Raw genomic sequence first — 7,658 nt, 5'->3', positions numbered from 1 at the left:
TCTGAACATCTGAGCACAGCAGCTGCAGGGAGGAGCCTCATCCACACTGCCCTTTAATGGGTTCTGCAGACCTTTCTACAGAGGCAGCTGCCACAACCCACTACAAAGCCTCCGGAAAGGAGGGAGTCTGAGGGAGAGGGCTTCCCAATGGACTGAGTTGCATAAATAGGCCTTATGCCTTCTGCAGTCTCCCTCTGAAGTCTTACACACACACACACACACACACACACACACACAAGTATGTGTGTGTGCACCACCCAGAGTTTCTTGTAGAATGTGCTCATATGTATACACTAATACCATTTTCTTATTAACCTGTTAAGAAAAACCAACCACGGAATCCAACTTGGAAACTAAGTTGATAGAAGACAAGTTTTCCTCTTAGGGACACATTCTAGATTTTTCCAACAGACCAGAGTAATGTTAACAAGAGATTTTAAAGAAGTTGATTTTGTTTAAAGGTCGAAGCCTCAGATGTATGCATATATACTTGGCTTTTCTCCTTTTGAACGTACCTCAGAGAATAAGCTGGCTAGACATTCTGTGCACTTGGAGACTGACTGAAACCTTTTCTTTAGGGAGCAAATTACAAGTCATTTAAGCTAACTGACCTCTGCCCACCTAACTCCTGGAGATATTTACTCTAGAGCAAACATTCTCAAACTGTAGGTTGCAACTCCTTTGCCAAACCTCTATCTCTGAAAATATTTTTTAGTGCAATTTATAACAGTAGCAAAATTACAGTTATGATGTAGCAACAACAATCATTTTATAGCTGGGAGACACCTCAATATGAGGAACTGTATTAAAGGGCCACAGCATTAGGAAGGTTGAGAACCCGTGCTGTTGCGTCTCAGGGGTGTTTGTCTGCAATGAAAGAGCCATCTCAGCACCAGAGGAGCTTAGGAGTGTGCAGATACAGTAAAGGGAGCATGCATTGTATCAAATACATCCTTTTACTGTCTTGGGGGAAGCTCCTAAGATGAGGAGGAAATAAGTAAACCATAAATGTCTGTATGTGTGCTTACAAATAAAAGTGAAACAGGCGGTCAAAAACTCAAGAAACATTACATAGGAAGGGTGTCCCAGTATCTTTTCCATTGCTTTGTAAAACACTATGACAAACAGGATACTTAAAGAAGTGTTCTCTAGAGTCACAGAACTTGTGGAATGAAATACATACATACGTGCATACATACATACACACATACTATATATGTATATGTATGTGTATATATATATATATATATATATATATATATATATATATATATACAGTGTGTGTGTGTGTGTGTGTGTGTGTGTGTGTGTGTGCGCACGCGCGTGCACACGTGCATGCATGTGAAATGTATTGGGTTTCCAGACTTACAGGCTTCAGCCTACTAACCCAACAATGGGCAGCTGTGAATGGGAAGTAGTTGCTCAGTCCCACAAGACTGGGTGGTTCAGCTGGTCTTCTGTATAAGCTGGAGTCCTGAAGAAGCAGATTCCAACAGATGTGCTGGCAGGTAAGTGCAAGCAGGCAAAGAAGAATGGACCCTTCCTCTTCCATCGTCCTTCTGTAGGCCTCCAGCAGAAGGTATGGCCCAATTAAGGTACCACTACACCTGGACCTAAGCTTTTCTTTACTTGAAACTTGCTCTGTCCTCAGCTGGCCTCAATCTTCTTGCCTCTATCTCCTGGGATTAAAGATATGTGCCACCTTGCCTGGGCCTAAACTTTTCATGGCCACTTTGCTTCAGATCTGGATCACAAGGTTGTGTCATCTCCACATCAAGATCTGGATCAAAAGCCTGAGTCTTACACCCTCAAGATCTGGATCACTGGTGTGTCCTCCATTTCCAGATATAGTCAGGCTGACAGTGGGAATAGCCATCACAATAAGGAATGGGATTTATTTTATTTGGTTTACAATTCCAGGTCATGAATGACCTTTGAGGGAGTCAGGACAGGGACCTGAAGCAGAAGTCTTAAGAAGAACCATGCTCCATGAGTGATTATAGGCTCATGTTTTGCTACGTTTCCTATACAGTCCAGAACCACCTGCCTAGGGATAGTGCCATGCACAGAGGGCTGGACCCTCCTGCATCAATTAACAAGCAGTGCAAGCCCCTTCCAGACATAGCACATAGGCCAATCTTATCTAGGCAACTCCTCAATCAAGGCTTTCATCTCTGATGTTCATAGCTGACATCTAGATGTGTCAACTTGACAGTTAAAGCCAACTAGGACAAAGGAGGACAAAGAAGATAATAAACATTTTAAAAGGTTGATATAGGGGCTGGTGAGATGGCTCAACGGTTAAGAGCCCTGACTGCTCTTCCGAAGGTCCTGAGTTCAAATTCCAGCAACCACATGGTGGCTCGCAATGTCCATAACAAGATCTGGCACCCTCTTCTGTATGAAGACAGCTACAGTGTACTTACAGATAACAAATAAATTGATATAGGGCCAGGTATGGTCATGCACACATTTAATCCTGGCACTTAGAAGTCAGAGGTGGGTGGACTTTTGTGAGATTGAAGTTTACCTGGTCTACATGTTGAATACAAGATCAGTAAAGGCTAGGCAGTGAGATCCCATCTCACAAAGAAGTTAGATATAAACAAACTGCTGAATATTGAACCAAACTCATACTTTATTAGCTTAAAGTTTCAAATTACACACATAGCCTGGGTACACATTCTTAGAGGTAGGTTTATCCATTCAGATATAGACATTGTCAAAGGAGGCTAAAAAGTGAACACATCCAGTAGAGTGGAGCATAACAGAAAACAAAACAAAACAAAACAAAACAAAACAAAACAAAATATAAACCTGGGCTGAAGAATACAGTATGCTGTGTGAGGCAAAGTAAATCTCGTATGTTGAAAACCCATTTTTAAAGGATTCAGTTTTTAGTGCTCGATGTTAATGATACGTTTTTAAGCAATGTCACAATGTCCAATTCTAAGCTCAAAAAGGTTCTAAGCCCTGAAGAAGGAAGGAATGCTGACAGTGGAATGTTAAAAATGTCTATTGGGAGGATTGGAAATTCGTATCAAGTATCCCAAGGAAGGCATAGGGTGCTGGGTTTATTGTTTCTTCTGTTTGTATTGCCTTGCAGGCTGTGGAAAATAGCTCCAAAATCTCTAAAGATGGACATAAAAGATGTTTTTAATATGTAAAAAAACTCAACTTTTGAAAACATTATATATACGTATATATATATATATGTGTGTGTGTGTGTATATATATATATATATATATACACACACACACACACATATGAGAGAGAGAGAGAGAGAGCTGCTATGTGGGGTGCCAGGAGCCAAATCCAGGTCCTCTGCAAGAGCAGCCAGTACTCTTGACTACTAAGCCATTTATTCAGTCCCAAACAAACCCCAGCTTTCATGGAAGGGGAGTTTGGATCTTTTTAATACATATGCTTCAGAAGAAACTCAAAGTACACTGGTTGACAAAAGTTTATTAGCCAGCTCGCTGGTCTTTCTATTTCCATCTACATTGGGAAGGTCTGTTTCAAGTCTCTATCAAGATGGGTTCCATGGATATATGTGTTTGTGTGTGTGTGTGTGTGTGTGTGTGTACACTACATATATATTCTTTGTCATGTAATTCTGTCCTTTGATACTTCTGTCTATGTTCTTCCAGCTTTGACCTCTCAGAATTCTTTAAAGTTGATTCCTGGATGTTGTTGACCTTCTTGGCTTTCTTTTGTGGGTTCAGCACAAACTTCCAGGCTCATCTTGTATTTTTTTCTTGCACGTCAACCACCCAAACAAGAAAACCACAGTCCATGCCTTACAAAAAAAAAAAAAAAATTAAAACCAAGATCTGAGGGCTGGAAAAATGGCTCATCAGTTAAAAGCACCAGCTGCTCTTCCAAAGGTCCTGAGTTCAATTCCCAGCAACCACAGGATGGCTCACAACCATCTGTAATGTAATCTGATGCCCTCTTCTGGCATGCAGGTGTACATGCAGATAGAGTATCATTTACATTTAATACATACATACATACATACATACATACATACATACATACATACATCTTAAAACCAAGATCTGGGCATGAGATGCACTTGGTGTTTGCACTAATCAGGTGTCCATGCATCCTTGTATCCACACATAGCTTCCCTCAGGGACATAGGTAGGATATAGATGTACATAAATTAATCGTTATATACACAGATACTGCATATCTAGAACACTTTAAATTAGGGCATTCGGACTGCAACCCCCACCCCCCTTGGGTCAGCACAGTGACCTTCCTTCTCGCCCCTGTATTATTTGTAGCTTCATTTCTGTGACAGATAGCCCTGTTTCCAATCACCTGAAATTTAGCATCTTCAATTCCGCTGCGCTTAGAATTCTACAAGGTTCAGATGGAGAAGCTGTATCCCTGTGAGAAATAAATGTCCTATCTCCGATAGAGTTTGCCTTTCCCCTCAGCTTTGCGGTGCCTCGTCTAAGCTTTGTTTTCAAAAGTTAGGAAAGATGAGGGAGGGGTGCCTTTGAGTTCAAGGCCGGCCTGGCCTAAAGAGTGAGACTGGGTCTCAAAACCCAAAAATAAAAGTCAGGTCAAGGACTGAAACCATGTAGTCTGTGTTGCTTGGAAGGCCAAGGCATGAGGATGCCAAGTTCAAAGCCTGCCTATAAAGAGTTGGTTCAAGGGCAGCCTGTGCAACTTAGTGAGACTTTTGTCTCCAAAAAAGAGCTCACATGCATAGATTCTTGGGGCTCACATGTGTGGCCCTAAGACTATGAAAGAATAAAAGTTTAGTCTGCTCTCAGATTTGCATATGTGCTTGCATAGTTGCTTCTTTTAAAATTATTGGAAGTTAGATGATCTGGTTACAAAGTCAAAGGAAGCAAACAAAAACCCCAGTTAATTTGCTTTGAAATAGTTTCCTCTCTTGAATTTTTTAAAATGTATTTTTATGTGTACGGTTGCAATGTGTGTTGTGTCTGATGCCCAGGAAAGCCAGAAGAGGATGTCCAATCCACTGAGCCTGAGGTTACAGTTGTCAGCTGCCCTTCGAGAGCTGGGGATTAAACTTGGGTCCTGGAAGAGCAGCCAGGTCAGAGCAGAGCAGAGACCTCTGAGCCATCTCTCCAGCCCTCTCCTTGCTCAGCATTAATGTTACATAGATGGACTGACTACTGGAAAATAGGTAAGTTTGACTTTTCTGGCTACTTTCTTGCAACTTTATAAAATAATACTTGAGTGTATTAGAGTAAGATTGAATGTAGCAATCTTAACCGGAAGCTAGGCAGAGCAGTTTCAATATTCCCTGGCAATAGCTCTATAACTCCTAATTTACTAGCAAGGTCTGCAAAATAAAAAGGTGAAGGAAGTGGGCGGATCCACAAAAACATTGCGCACATTGTTACAACTGGAGCAATGCATACTAATGTAATTGTCTCCTGGGAAACTGGTCCTGATACTTTGTATCTTCTGGTCCTGATACTTTGTGTCTTCCCAACCGGGTGGGATGCTCTGACTGACTTTTGAGATCTTCATCAGGACCCGATTTTTGTATCAGTTTCACAGATTGTTCATATCTACTTGTGACACAATGGCTTGGAACCATGGGAATTGGTGCCATGTCCTGCTCTGGTGGCATGCAGTGTGGGTAATCTGCGAAAGGGTTGCATGGAACCCCTGTACTGTTTTTGCAGGTTTCTGTGAAACTGTAATTCACAATAAGATGTTTTTAAAATGACATTTAAAGCTTCTATTTCAACTTAAATGTGTGTATATTAAAACGTAATTGTCCTAACTTTTTTTCTGTATTTACAGTCATAGTAAATCCTCAAGCGAGATCACATTACTTGCTACATGTATAATAGAATATTTAAAACCCCATTCTCTTTGGCTGAGTAATTTTACTGAGGGTATATCTTAAGAAAATATTCCACCCTCTCGTGCCTTTCTAATAATAGGAAAATATCTTCCCCATTTGTCTATTCAGTGAAGAACCTTACAAGGATATGCAAAGAATCTGAACTTGTACTTAAACAAAAATCAATATTGATAGTTATTTCCCATCCCCCACCTTCTTTACCCGCTGTACTTACCTGATAAAGGCAGCTCTGGTTGGCCTTCCTGGCCTGCTACTTGGGCGTGGCTAAAACTTAATGCCTAAATGTGAACCATTCAATTTCAGGATCATAAAGCCAAGATCAAATGTCCCCATCTGTGCCACGATTCTAGTTTGTGCTCTCCGACATCATGGACATAGCTATGGGTGGTGGGTGGCACATGCCTATAAACTCAGAACTTTTAAGGTAGAGGCAAAAAGATCAAGGGGTGCTGGATCATCCTTAGTTATAAAGCAAATTTGAGATCACCCTGGGCTCCATGAGACCCTGTCTCAAAATCTCAAAAGCAAGCAAACAAACTCCTGAGCCAGTATATACTTTGTGATTTTTCTCAGAATATTTTTAGGCCTCCTCTATCAGATGAGCTTGTATCCCATTTCATTTAGAAATATAAGCAATTAGATTATCCTCTTCCCTTCAACCTACCCCATTCAGTCTCCTCCCTGACTTCCCTCTTTCCACGGATACCCTTGAATATTTCAGCATTCTCTTCGCCTCGTCATCCTCAACGTCTTCACCAAAGCTTCTGCTCACTGAAACTCACATGGCCTCCATCTCGCCAAGTGATCTTACTAAGATTTATTTTTCAGATTTATTTTTATTTATGTGTATGTATCTGTGTGCCACATGTATGTGGGTTCCCACAGAGGCCAGAGAGGGCTTCAGATCTCCTGAGCTGGAGTTAAAGGCAGTTGTTAGCCTCCTAACATAGGAGCTGGGAAGTAAACTTGAGTTCTCTGCAAGAGAAGCAAGCCCCCTAAGTTCCCTATAAAGCTCTCTCTCTCTCTCTCTCCCTCTCTCTCTCTCTCTCTCTCTCTCTCAAGATTTATTTATTTTATTTATATGAGAACACAGTTGTTGTCTTCAGACACACCAGAAGAGGGCATTGGCATTGTATCTCATTACAGATGATTGTGAGCCACCATGTGTTGCTAGGAATTGAACTTAAGACCTCTGGAAGGCCAGTCAGTGCCATCTCTCCAGTTCCCTGCACCCTCCCCCATAAAGTGTTAATAGAACCTAAGGCCACATTCTGCACAGTTGGCCACTCTATATGCCTCCCCTGAGTCACTCTGAGAGTATTTTATGTGTCTACTTGACTGAGCTTGGGGGTACCGGGAAACGGTTCAAGTGTTCTAGATATCCCTTTGAGGACAGTGTTTAGCCAAGATTGACATTTAACTCTGTAGACAACTCTAACAGTAAAAGCAGGTTTCTCTCTGCTGTGGAGAGACCTCAGCCAATTCTCTGAAGGCCCGACTTGAACAAAAGCACTCACAGAGTTCATAGCATATGCTACACATATTCTAGGTGCTAGACATAGACAGCAGGCAAACCATCATCTTATAGTCTGTCAAGAAGGGATAATTCTCAAAGAAGTGGCACCTTGCAATGCACTGGGGTGACAACCAGCAGATCATGTGACCAGGGTCACTAGCAAGCTGTGCTGCAGACAGCAGGGCAGGAAATTCAGTGACAGTTTTGCTAAGCCACTTGACTGCTGCCCGCTAGAGTCCTTACCTAAGTCTTGGGATTCAGTTAACTTGCTAAAGATG

Source organism: Mus musculus, chromosome 5 (genome assembly GCF_000001635.26).
Source record: "Mus musculus strain C57BL/6J chromosome 5, GRCm38.p6 C57BL/6J".
NCBI classification, from domain to species: Eukaryota; Metazoa; Chordata; class Mammalia; order Rodentia; family Muridae; genus Mus; species Mus musculus.
The sequence above is the reverse complement of the archived record's forward strand: the minus strand, read 5'-3'. Positions refer to the sequence as shown.